Here is a 13,751-nt window from a genome sequence, read left to right on the forward strand (position 1 = left end):
CCGAGACTATCTTCTAAGCTGAATGATGTTCGTTATTTCACACCAGTAACTTGCTAGCAGGGAGGTTCACCAGTGTCACGGGCTGGAGGGTCCTGAAGCGCAGGCTTCCAACGGTGACTCGGCCAAGTTCAGCATGTGGTGGAGACGCGGGGGACGCTGCAGGAATCAGACAGCCGCTTTTCTCCGAAGCCTTCTGCGATTCCTCTGAGGCTCAGGTTGTGACCTCTGACCTCACCTCTAACCGCTGACCTCAGCTACGGCTTTGGGCAACCCCTGGGCACCTCTGGTCCTCAGTGTCCTTCTCTGAAAACGGTAAAACCAGACCAAGCAAGCTCAACCTAACCTAACCAAAGGGTTGTCATGAAAGTCAAAGGAGTAGATGACAGGTGAGCTGGCTTTCAGACAGAACGTGGGTCGAGCACGGGTGGGGTCGACAAGGAGACCAGAGACAATGAGCTCTTTCGAAAACTGAGGCCAGGCAAACTCAAGGTCTCGGTCATGTCCGCCGGCCTCCGTCCCACCAGAGACGCCAGGGCAGGGGGTGCCCAAGCAGCCCGGGGAACCACCGGGTGCCGTCACTTTAAAAGCAGACTGAAGTGTTCATTAGCCGGGCTATTTTTTCAGGTGTGTTCTAATTGTACTAATTAACTCAAAGGTAGATTTTAGCACTCCAGCCTCCATCGCTGCCTTCAAATGCCAAAACAAATCTTGCCATAATTACCAGCAATCCTTTTCATTACCGGCTGCCTAATTATCCTATTAATAGCACATCCTAAGAGACAGTATTTGCTTGACAGGCAAATATTTGTTTTTAAATGAGCAAACACAAAGACAAACTGCTCTGTTTGCAGAAGCGTTCCAACATGCAAAATGGTTTATATTCATGGAAAAAATAATAATCCAAGGAAAACCAAATGCTTAATCCATGTGAAGCATTTGGACAGTAAAAATAGTCTTTTTCTCCTGATCTGGCTCTGGTCCTTCTTTGCTGAAGGGGTTGGGTGCTAGAGGGTTCTTTAAGATAGTGTTGCAATACAAAGTTGGAGGTCTTACCGGGTTGGAGCCGGATTCCGTTGAAGAGGGAAAGACGGAAACACCAAGCGAGCGGAATAAAGCGATGTCACCGCTAGAAACAAAACTATGCATTCTTCGGGTCCGGGGTCCCCAGATCTATGACTGATCATGTGAGCCATCTGGGGAGGGACTGGTCAACGTGCAGCTTCCCAGGCCTACTGATTTCTTTGTTGGTTTTGTTTTGTTTTGCGAAGGCCCCTAGGAGATTTTCTTGTGCGTCCAGTTTCGGGGCTCTCGCTGATCCACTCCAACCCCTCAATTTAACAAAAGAAGAAATAAGTGACTGAGGACGTACATTGTGTACAGAGCCTAGATCAGCACCAGGTCAGCCGGGAGGGCTAAAGTACCCTTAAGTCAACCTCCATACTTAATTAATTTTCCTTTATTAAGAAAAACAGCAATCACCATACTAATTGTGATGAATTTGAGCCAGCCATGTAGAAGTGTCTCGTTAGAACAAAAATATAAGCGCCCGCCTCTCGGGCCCACCCGATCCCTCCCCACCCCGGCACGGGAACAGTCACGCTTGCTTTTTCCTTCTTCACGACAAGAAGGGAAGACCACACTCTACGTTCGCTTAACCAGATGAACTTGCTGACGGGTGACGGCCTTGTAAAGGACAGTGGCAATTTCCCATGGTTCGACTTAAGTCGACATTTGTGGCTGTGTTCTCTTAAACGTCTGCAGAGTACTGTCCATGAAGGAGGGTCCCTAGTGTCACAAGTCTTTGCAGAGGGACCGTCCGGTGACTTCTGCTTTCACGTGTGTGGACGTTGGAGGCACCGCTGCTTTGCTGCGGGACCACCCCCCCCCCAACCCGCCTCCACGGCACCCCTGGCTTACCCTTCCTCCCAGGCTGACCCAGGTCTCAGCTGCTCCGTGAGGCCCCCTCCCGCACCCCTGCTCTGCCTCCTACCTTCTGTGATGTCACTCTCTTCACCTGGAATGCCTGCCCCACCCAGAACACATGGGCACATAATAGAAGCTCAATTACATGCCCTCCTAGGAGCTAAATACATCTTCCCCTTACGTTTGTCTTTTTGAAAAGATTTACGAATGTCTTCACATGGTCCTCGAAAGACCCAGTTTGTCACGTGTCAAATGCACCGACTCTGTGGAGTGGCTGTAACATTAGATGGCACCTCTGTGCCACCTCTGTGGCACCTGTCCAGTAAGTGGCTCCTAGCAGGAGTTGTGATTACTACTCTTAGAGCTGATTTTTTGGGGCTGGGTTTTCCACTTGGTTTTAAATCATAAAAGACACATATTCTCATGAATAGTTCGATAAAGGAAATTAATTATACTCATAGTCGCTTGCGACCCATTATTATTTCTGTTTGCTCCCTTCCAGTCTTTAGGTATTTTTATTGTGTTAAAATACCTATAGCATAACATCGACCATCTTAACTACTTTTTTTTTTAGAGTTTATTTTTTTTTGAGGGAGCGTATACATGGGGGGAGGGGCAGAGAGAGAGAGAGAGAGAGAGAGAGACTCCCAAGCAGGCTTCACGCTGTCAGTGCAGAGCCTGACACGTTCCTACGATCCCCGAGATCATGACCTGAGCCGAGATCAAGTCAGATGCTTAACGGACTGAGCCGCCCAGGTGCCCCCCCCAGCCCCTCCACCCCCGTTTTAACTACTTTCAAGTGTATAGTTCAGTAGCATTAAATACATTCATGATGTGGTACAATCATCACCAGCATCCATTTCCAGATAAACTCTGTTTATCTTATAAAATACTCCATACCTAGTAAACAGTAACTCTCATGGGTCGCCCTGGTGGCTCAGTTGGCTATGTATCCATTCGGGAATCCAAACCCCCATGTCAGGCTTGCACTGACAGTGCAGAGCCTACTGGGGATATTCTCTCTCTCTCTCTCTCTCTCTCTCTCTCTCTCTGCCTCTTCCCCACTTGCACTTTCTATCAAAATAAATTTAAAAACTTTAAAAAAAATTAAAAAAAAAATACCCTACAGTAACCCTGGCAACCACCCTTCTGATTTCTGTCTGTACGAATGTGACGACTCAGGGTGGCTCAGAGAAGTGGAGTCAGGCAGTGTTGTCTCTTGGGAACTGGCTTATTTCACTTAGCATTGGATCCTTAAACATCATCCACGTCGTATCTCAGAGCCGATTTGAATAGTTTGGCTGTCGGTTTGAGAGAGAGAGATTCTGTTGTTGTTTTTTTTTAATGTTTATTTTACCTTTTAGAGAAAGAGCGGGAGCTGGGGAGATGCAGACAGAGAGGGGGACAGAGGATCTGAGGTGGGCTGTCTATTGACAGCAATGAGCCTGATGTGGGGCTTGAAGTCACGAACCATGAGATCATGACCTGAGCCAAAGTTGCACACTCAGCCGAGCCACCCAGGTGCCCCTGAGATATTCTTTACCATGTTAGAAAAATGTCTTTCTATTCTTTATATATATATTTTAATGTTTATTTATTTTTGAGAGAGAGAGAGAGAGAGAGAGAGAGAGAGAGACATAGAGTGCTAGCAGGGGAGGGGCAGAGAGAGAGGGAGACACAGAATCCGAAGCAGGCTCCAGACTCTGAGCTGTCAGCACAGAGCCTGACGCAGGGCTTGAACTCATGAACCACAAGATCATGACCTGAGCTGAAGTGGGACCCCTAACTGACTAACCCTCCCAGGCCACCCAATGTCTTTCTATTCTTAATCTCCTCAGAGATTTTAAATTAAGAGTATGTTTAAAGCCATTGAATAATTGTTAGCAAACATTAAGTAGACTTTTTAAAAATTTGACTTTGAAATGCCCACCCTCCATATGAAGTGACTCCCGTGTTCCTGATGTCAACCCTAGTAAATCATGCAGAACTGTTCTCCTAACAGGCTGTCAAATGCAGTGGCTTGTACCGTACCTAGAAGTTTTACATCTATATGTACCTTTTAGTCGTGTTAATTTCATCAGCGCTTAATGATCATTTTTTTCAGTTATTTAAAAATATATATATATTTAGAAATATATATTTATATATAAATATATATTCATAAATATTTGTATATTATAAATGTTTACATTTATATATTTAGAAATATATATTTAAATATAAATATATAAATATATATAAATAATATGTATAAATATATACAAATATATAAATATATACAAATAATATGTATAAATATATATATATAAATATACATAAATAATATGTATAAATATATATAAATACATATATATAAGTAAATATAAATATATAAATATATATAAATATATATAAATACATATATATAAATAAATATAAATATATAAATATATATAAATACATATATATAAATAAATATAAATAGATAAATAGATAAATAGATATAAATACATATATATATATATCCTCTGTGAAGAATTGTTTCTTCCTTTTGCACTAATTTGCTTGATTATATTTTAATTGATTTTAATGTGTGTCCCTAATCCTTTTGTACTATTACATTTCTTTTTCCTGAATTCTCCATTTTGGTTCGTCTCCAAGATGACTAAGCATGCCTCGAAATATTTTTTTTCTAGGAGAGACATGTGGGTGATATATTTTCTGAGGCTTCCATATCTGGAAGTGTCTGTATCTTGACCTCTCAGATGAAAAACAAATCGGTTGGGTAGAGAATTCTGGGTTTCACTTTCCCCCCTCAAGATTCATAAAAAAAAAAAAAAAAAAAAAAAAAAAAGTTTCCATTTTTCCATTTCCTTCTGGAAATATGCTCTTCTGAAATATGCTCCTAAGGCATATTTTAATCTTTGAAATTGCAAAAAGTGCCCCTGCGATAAGTCTTTGGTCTTTCGGTATTGCTGTAACACCATGAAAGACAAAGGGTTCCTTCTGTTTTGAGTCTGATTATTGACTTTACTCCATTTGCTCGGCTTTCTTCTTCAAGGGGTATTTTCCAAGGAACGGGTAAAGTCTCCATCTTGGGAGTACAGGTGTGCACCTCGGGTCCCGTTAAAGATGTTTTTTTTTTTTTTTAATTGAAGTTTTACATCTTTATTTATTTGCTTTTTAACCTGCGTTCAGTCCAATGAATTCTCTGGTGTCTACCTCCAGGAATTTTGGCACATGCCTAAGCCACGTAACCGCCACTGCAGTCAAAATACAAAATATTTCTGTCACTGCCCCCAGATTCCTGCTGATCCTGGAGGCCCACCCCGCCACCAGCTCCTGGCAACCGCCGGCCTGATTCTCGTGACCGCTATCGGTCAGTTCTGTCCCCCACGAAAAGACTCTTCATACGGTCACCCACCCCTCACCCCCGCCCCAACCTCTTCTCCCTCCCCATAGCTTTGTCTCTTTGGGAATGTTACAGAAATGGAGTCATGCAGGACGTCACCTGTGGAGAACGGCGTCTGTCCCTATACATAATGTCTTCGAGGTTCCTCTAAGTTGCTCATACCAGGAATTTGGTCCTTTAAACCTACCTGAGGAGTGTCCCTTGGCTTGGACGTTTCGTTATCCATTCACCAGTTTTTAGGGTCTCCTGGGCCAAAGGGTTGTGGCGATGGGGTGCCTTCTGTGACCTGCCTTCCCCAAACCTCCCCACCCCCTTCCCGCTACCTTCTCACCCCACCGTGCCAAGGGTACCATCCGTCCTGAGAGTCACATTTCTAACTAGGAGGAGTGAGGTGGGGTGGGGGGGACAATCCTCAGGTCGGTGCAGCCCAGTGCCCTGAGACAGACGCACGGACCTGGTGGCTGGGGTGACAGACACACAGACAGGGTCGCTGGGGTGAGCCGAATGCCCTTCTGACTTTCCTGCTGACTCAGAGCTGTTTTGATTCAGTGATGGGGTAGAAACAGCCCCCATCTATGTCTGTCAGGACATTCCCCCCACCTGGGGGTGCGTCCCTCCTCTCAGGGTCCAGGGTGACACTGCTCTATCAGCTGAGACATTTTAACCGTGAGTTGACATTAAAAAAAATAAATAACATTTTAAAAAAAGGGGGGAGGGCGCCTGGGTGGCTCAGTCGGTTGGGCATCCAACTTCGGCTCAGGTCATGATGTCACAGTCCGTGAGTTCGAGCCCCACGTCGGGCTCTGTGCTGACAGCTCAGAGCCTGGACCCTGCTTCGGATTCTGTGTCTCCCTCTCTCTCTGCCCCTTCCCTGCTCATACTCTTGTCTCTCTCTCTCTCTCTCTTAAAAAATAAACATAAAAAAAGGTTTTTTTAACTCTGAGTTGAAAAGGGCCTTCTAGGCCTCATTAGCCTGCCCTCCCGTTTGCCCACGGCGCCCGGGTCCTGAATTTTCGCTGCTTTATTTCTGCTGGTGCTTTCCTCAGTCAGGTCCAATCTCTCCCATCGCTAAAAACACAAACAGAAAACAACAGCTAAAAATAAATGAATAAATCATAATTTCACCCTGAGGACCAAGCCCCCCTTATACTATTCAATTACAAAAAGAAATTTCCTTGAGAGCCCATTTTATGAAAAAAAAAAAATATCCTGCAATTATTATCCCCACTTTTCCACATGTGGTTATTCTGGCTTTTCCCCAGAAAGTGATTTTTAAGGTTTTAAAGTTGTATGATTTTTATAGCTATCAAAATAATATGTGCTCTTTGTAGCAAACTTTTAAAGTTCAAGAAAGAGGAAAGAAAAAAAAAAAACAGTTAACAACAACCATATTCTTACCTAGAGGCATCCATGAATGACATTTTGAACACCTTTATTTCATATTTACGGAAGGATTTTTTTTTTAATTTTTTTTAACGTTTATTTATTTTTCAGACAGAGAGAGACACAGCATGAACGGGGGAGGGGCAGAGAGAGAGGGAGACACAGAACCGGAAGCAGGCTCCAGGCTCTGAACCATCAGCCCAGAGCCCGACGCGGGCCTCGAACTCGCGGACCGCGAGATCGTGACCTGAGCTGAAGTCGGACGCTTAACCGACTGAGCCACCCAGGCACCCCAGGATATTTTTTCTTTTCCTACATGACATTGTGCTGTATACAATTTGAGTATTCACTTCCTTTTTTTTTTTTTTTTTTTTTTTTGCTAACATTATTATCACAAGCATTTTCCTATAGTATTAAAAAAACTGTTCAAAACATACTTTTAATGGCCTCATCAAACTTCATCTGGATGTACTGTATTTTACCTAACCATTAGCTCAATGTTGGATGCTTGGACCGTTTCTAGTTTTTCATTGTCGTAACAGCGTGGCTTGCTTTGTCAATTTAAAAATTATCCTAGGACCGGGACTCCCAACTGGCTCAGTCGGGAGAGCGTACAACTCTTGATCTTGGGGTCGCGAGTCGAGCCTCACGTTGGGTGTAGAGCTTACTTAAAAACCATCATCACCATCATCCTAGGATGGGTTTCTAGAAGGAGGATTGTTCCTTCAACACAGATAATGAGATTGTGCAGTGAAACCGCTTTCCTGCTATGTGGGACCTGCCCCATGGTGACCTGGAGCGCCCCTCTCCCAGGTCACTGGCCCTGCCCCCTGACGTCATCGTCACATCGGTCCTACTAACGTGGGAAGTGGGCGTGGCGTCTGTCGGTTGCAGTTGACGTACTCAAAGCGCAGCGTGGCAACCCGTGACATGGATGTGCCACATTTTGTTGAACGATTCCCCTCTTCCTCGGCATTTAAGTTGTTCCTAATTTCTCACTGTTGTAACTAATGTCGCATTGAATATCCTCGTGCACAGATTATCCCCAGCGTTGCCACATTTCTGCTTTTGCCCACGCATCTACAAGGCTTGCCCCTCAATTTCTTCAGGTCCCTGCTCTCTGCCACTTCCCTGAGCACCCTCTACTAAATAATCCCCTCGGCCTGGCACCCCCTGACCCCCTCACCCTGCGTTATTTTTCTTCCAGGTCACCTCAGCCGACATGCTGTTTATTTCTTTATGGTCTGGTCCCCACCACTGTGACGCAGCTCCACGGAGGTGTGGGTTTTTTATCGGCTATTGTAAAAGTAACACGTGTTCATGAAATCAGATGTATAAATAGAAGAATAGGACAAAGGAGGCCCCAAACACAATGGGTCCTATTTGGATAGGTTTCCTCTAGTCTTTTGTTGTTTTGATTTTAACGCAATTAAAATCGTACTATATATGTAATTCCGTAACCGCTTTGTTCGGTGAACAGGGTGCCATGCGGATCATCCCACGGTCTTCCGGGCGTGTGTATGTGGTGTGTGGGTGTGCGCCACCAGGGACGATTGTAACCCATCGTAAGCAGGTTTGTGTCCCTGCCACATGGGATGCCCTTCCTGGAAAGGTCACTTCTGGCCTCCCGATCTCTAAACCCATGGCTCCTATTTATTCGGCCCTTGTTGACCTGACCCCCAGCCCCCTTGAAATGTCCCTCGAAGTGTTCTCTGTCCTGGGGCTCTGTGACCCCACCGTCTTCTTTTTCTCTTTTCTGGTCTTCAGCAAGAATTGGTGGCTTCATATCTGGTTTTGAAAGGTAACATTTCCACCTAATAGAAATTCAAAGCCCCGTGAGTCATCACTTCTATGTAGGTCCATGTGGCTTGGAAGAAAGTTTACAGCACCAAGCGTTCCACGACGGAAGGGGAAGCGTTTTGAGTATTTTCCAGAGGGCACGGGAAGCCCCTCAACCACCAGAGCCCCGTGTGTCACAGGTGTGCGGCCCTCCTTCCCTTCCTCCTTCCCCTTCTGTCCTTTTTCCTTTAGACTGATTTTTTTTTATTGTGGTAAAATATACATAAGACTTACCATTTTAACCATTTTTTAGTGCACAGTTCGGTGGTATTAAATAACTCGCGCCTGGGTGGCTCAGCTGGTTGAGTTGCTGATTTCGATTCAGGTCATGATCTCACAGCTCATGCGTTCGAGACCCGAGTCAGGCTCTGCAACGAGCTTAGAGCCTACTTGGGGTTCTCTTTCCCTCCCTCTCTGCCCCTCCCCTGCTCACAAACTCTCCCCCCGCCACCTCAAAAATGAATAAACATTAAAAAAAATAGCTCACATTATTTTGGATCCATCTGGAGAACACTTTCACCTTCCCAGACTGAAACCCTACCATTGAACCATCATACCCCACTCCCTCCTCCTCCGGTTTCTGGCAACCAGGGTTCTCCCTTCTGTGTCTGTCTTAGACTAATCCAGGCACCTCATGTAAGTGGCATCATACAACTTGTGGCCTTTCGTGTCTGACTTGTTTCACTTACCCTGATGTCTTCAGGGTGGTCTCTATTTCCTGGAATAGTCACCATACGCTCCGCTCTGGGCCAGTTCTACCCACGCCCGGCTATCCTGAGGACGCCTGGCGTGGGGCATCAGCCGGGACATCAGTCATTACCCATCACGGATATTAGCTTGTCGCATACTTTCCAGGCTCCTGATCAACAGAGAGGGGGATGGGGAAAGGGAAGGTGGCATTTAACAGGGGGAGTGGAAGAGGAATGGCCTGGAGCATTAGCCTGGGGAGGGGGAGGCTGGGGGGTGGGCGGAGATCAGTTTGGTTCACCAAGATGTCTCGGGAGTCTCTCAGGAAGGATGGGTGGTAGGGGGTAACAGCGTAAAATCAAACTTAGGATCCTAAGACGTCATGGCCAGAAGGGGGCTGGGAAATTCACATCTGCAGTCCGGCCAGAAGTGAGTGAAAAAAACAGTAGTTCTCACTGGAACCCTTAGGACCCAGAGCTCTCCAGAAGCCACCCCTCTTATCAGTTGGCATGTACCCTTTCAGTTTTATGTTTTATTTAATTTTGAGAGAGAGAGAGACAGTGCGAGCAGGGGAGGGACAGAGAAAGAGGGAGACACAGAATCCAAAGCCAGGCTCCAGGCTCTGAGCTGTCAGCACAGAGCCCGACTCGGGGCTCGAACCCACCAACCGTGAGATCATGACCTGAGCCGAAGTCGGCCGCTTAACCGACTGAGCCACCCAGGCGCCCCTGCAACTTGCCTTTTTAATCCACAATATATCCTGGGGATCGTGTCACAGAGGTGCTTTTAGAACCACTTTGTTCTTTTCAGTGTCTTCGAAGTATTCCATGGCAGGGATGTTAGTTTGGATATTGCCTTGGCTGCTTTAACAGACCAAACAGTGGATGTTTAAACCAGGCAGCAGGTGTGGTTCTCACATTCGAGTTTCAGCAGGTGGTAACCCTGGGTGGACGGTGAGCCTCTCCCACCTCATCCTGGCCCCCAGGCTCCCCCTGTCTTGCTGCTCTGCCTTCTCCCACTATATTGTCCCCCTCTGCATGGCAGAAGCAGACGCATCACCCTCCGAAAGGGGAGTCCAGGCAGAAGACGAAGACAGAAGAGGAAGACAGAAGAGGAAATGGAAAGAGCAGTAGCCCCCTTTTAAGGGCGTGAGCGGGAAGACGCACCTGTCACTCTGCTCACAACCCCGAGGCTACTTCTGTCCTACAACTTTGTCCTTGGCTGGAAGGGGGGCTGCGGAATGCAGGTTCCAGGTGCACGTCCGGAGCGCAGTGATGGCTAAAACAAGGGAGAATGGATATCGGGCCACAGTGACAGTCCCTTCCCCTGTGTGTATGTATCTGCATTTTTTAAATGTTTTTTTTTTTTTTTTTTTTTTAAGAAAGAGAGAGAGAGAGAGAGAGAGAGAGAGCAAGCAGGGGAGGGGCAGAGAGAGGGGAAGACCGAGGAACTCAAGCCAACTCTGCCCTGCCAGTGTGGAACCTGATGCGGGGCTTGTACTCATGAACCGTGAGACCGTGACCTGAGCCAAAGTCAAGAGTTGGACGCTTAACCAACTGAGCCACCCAGGCGCCCTTGCGCCTTCATTTTCTCAATCATTTCCCTGTCAGTGGAGCTTCAGATCAATAAATGAGGACAGGCGAGATCAGGCAAGGTCATGATCTACACAAAAGCCACGGGAGAGTGACAGAGCTCACAGCCACAGAGGGCCTGGGATCACGCACAGAGTGCCACCTGCCCCTCCGAATGAAGGCAGTGCCACCTGGGAGCCAAGTTACAAGCCACACTCGGGCCCCGGGGGCCGGGCCACCCTTGCCTGCAGGGCACAGGCAGTCCGGCCCTGAGCAGCACCCGGTGGGCTGGGGGAGGGCAGAGGCGAAAGGAGGAAGGAAGAAGAGGGCAAAGAGAGGGCAAATGAGAGGGAAATACCACACGGGAGATTGGGGTCAGCAGGCCACCCGAGTCCTCAGTGCCCGAGGGGGAGTCCGTCACAGATGGGGAGAAATTATAGCGACACCCGAGGTCCAGATGATGGCACAGAGGCCCGGCGAGAGACAGCCCCAGTGAGACAGGGGCAGAGGAAGAGATGTGACAGAGAGAGAAACAGGGCAACAAGGCCCAAAGGGAGAGGGGACGGGGCAGAGGGGAAGGGTGGCTGGGTTTTAAGGGATGGATTTTAATACGGCCTGAGAACCAAGTCTCCAGATCCACTGAGCCTGGTGCTGTCACTTCAGTCCCCAGAGATGAATCGGATACTCTCACCAGGCACCACGGTGGCCGTTTTAATGAACCCGGAAGGAGGTCCCTGTGGCCTAAAGATTGATTCAGATCAATCGGCTGTAATTGTTCTGTCCAGCCCAAAGCAGTTAGGTGATTTAAAACCAGACTGACAGAGACAGAGAGAGAGGGAAGAAGGCCAGCTCAGAGGCATCTGAGGGGGACTCTCCCCCTTGGGCCTCACAGGGCCAGCTCAGTCCTTGCCCGTCTCTTGCCATCCATCAAGACACCGGACGCAATCGTGGCTATTTCCTCAGGAATAAACGATCCTGTTTATCAAGGCATTGGAAGAGTCTGTGCCCTGCCCCCTCTGGCCCTCACCCCCCACCGCTATTGAATGGCCCACCGAACTGGGGTAGGGACGGCCACAGGGTTTGGCAGCCTCGAGGGTGAGGGGGAGACGACCTCCCGATTCTGGCCCCGCCTCTGCACCCAATGGAGACCTTTCCTGCGCTGAGCCTCGGTTTCCCCATCCAGACCAGGAGGAGGTCAGGCCTGGGATGAAGGCTCCGTGAGCTCTGCCGTGAAGTCCGGGTGTGGTACATGAGCCGGGTGTTCAGCATCAGAGGAAGGACAGGTGGCGCCCAGGCTAACCGGGCTGGAGCCGCCTTCCAGGGACCTGCCCGCCACAGAGATCGGCCTCCCCCCACGCGCACGCTCCTTGCCTTGCATTCCCAGCTGACCCGCGTATTTTGCAGAGGCCCCGGGCTGGGAAAGGTTGGCCTTCAGGGGCCACAAACTCAATCTCAGAAGGTCACGACTGAGAGCATGGCCTCTGAAGTCGGACCCCCTTGAATTGGTATTTCAGCTCTGACTGCAGCGATGGATTTAACGTGTCACGGGCTCAGTTTTCTCATCTGTAAATGGGGATAATAACAGCGTCTGAATCATAAGGCTCTCGGGAGCGTGGACTGAGATAATGCAAGTAAAGTGCTTAGCACGGTGCTGGGCACACGGCAAGCCCTCAAGAAAAGGCCTGTTATCACGTGTAATGTGCAGATGTGAATATACGTACCTTTGGACAAATCAACGAGTACGCATTTATCACAGCGCATCACACGTTCCGACGCAGCAGGGCGGATGAGGCAGAAATAAAAATTTGCTCTTGCCTCCCTCGTCATGTTCCTCTCTGCAGACAGTGCTTGCTGTTAGGAGCTTGTGTTCTCCTAGACGATTTTATAGGCATTCCGATCGTGTGTGTTAATGTAGAAATGCATGGTTGGGTTTGTCTACAAATAGCATATGTAGTCTCTTACAACCTGCTTTTCTTGTTTTCACAAATATCTTTGTTTGGTTTTTTTTTTTCTCACATAGATCTATTCCATTCAAAACAACAACGGCCGTGCTGCGAATCGTTCTACGATACGGACGTATGATTTTAATCCCCTATTTCGATGAGCATTTAGTTTGATCCTTCTGTTTTTCTTGCTATGGCAATACAGTAACGAATATCTTAGACAGGTTGCCTGTGGGCCTGGTCAAGTATTTCTCCCGGCCGGGGACTCAGAAATTCCTTGGTTGGAGAGCATATTTAAAAATATTTTGGTATTTAAAAATATGATATTTAAAATAGGATAGACTATGCCAAGTTGCTCTCCAACCATGATATTCCAATCGATATGCCTGCCAGCAACATGTAAGACCATTTCTTCAATCCACTTCCAGGCGGAATACGGTCCTGCAACCTGCCCCCGGTTTTTCCATTCTGATGGGTGATAAGCAATATCTCGTTATTGCAATAATTTGCATTTTCCTGATCACTTGTCAGCACGAGCGTCTTCTCGTGGCTTCTCGGCATTTCTTTTTCTGCACACGTTCCTTCCACATTCCTTGCTCGTTTTTCCGCGGGATCATTTGTCTGTTTTCTTATTGATCTCTAAGTGCGATTTATATATGTGGGCGATTATTTCCCTGTCATTTATTCATGTGGCAAATATTTTCTCCTAGTCTGTCTCTTGTCTTTTGACTTCATGTTGTTCTTCATCATTTTTATGACACTTTTTATGTGGTCAGATTTGTCAGTTGCCATTGAGACCTGAATCTTTTAAAGATATTTCCTTCCCCCAAGATTATATTTTCTTTTAATACTTTGATTGTGTCGTTTATTATATTCAGTCGTTTCGCCCGTAGAAACTTTTTTGTGGGATGTGGCACGAAGTAAGAAACCAAACCTCACTTTTTTTGCTCCAGTGGTTACTCTGTTTTTCTAACACCATTTACCCAAGAGTCTATACAATCCTTACTGATACAA

General features: G+C 47.0%; 1 long non-coding RNA gene across 1 annotated transcript; it reads right to left on the bottom strand.

Annotated features, from left to right (window-relative positions):
* Positions 1–840: 840 nt before the first annotated feature.
* Positions 841–1,975, bottom strand: LOC132668935 (uncharacterized). Its single transcript, XR_009605867.2, has 2 exons — positions 1,918–1,975; positions 841–1,328 (listed from the first exon to the last, which is right to left on the bottom strand). It is a non-coding gene; the product is annotated as an uncharacterized LOC132668935 (long non-coding RNA).
* Between the last annotated feature and the right edge of the window lie 11,776 nt (positions 1,976–13,751).

The sequence above is a fragment of the Panthera onca genome, chromosome B3 (genome assembly GCF_046562875.1).
Source record: "Panthera onca isolate mPanOnc1 chromosome B3, mPanOnc1 haplotype 2, whole genome shotgun sequence".
Lineage (NCBI taxonomy): Eukaryota > Metazoa > Chordata > Mammalia > Carnivora > Felidae > Panthera > Panthera onca.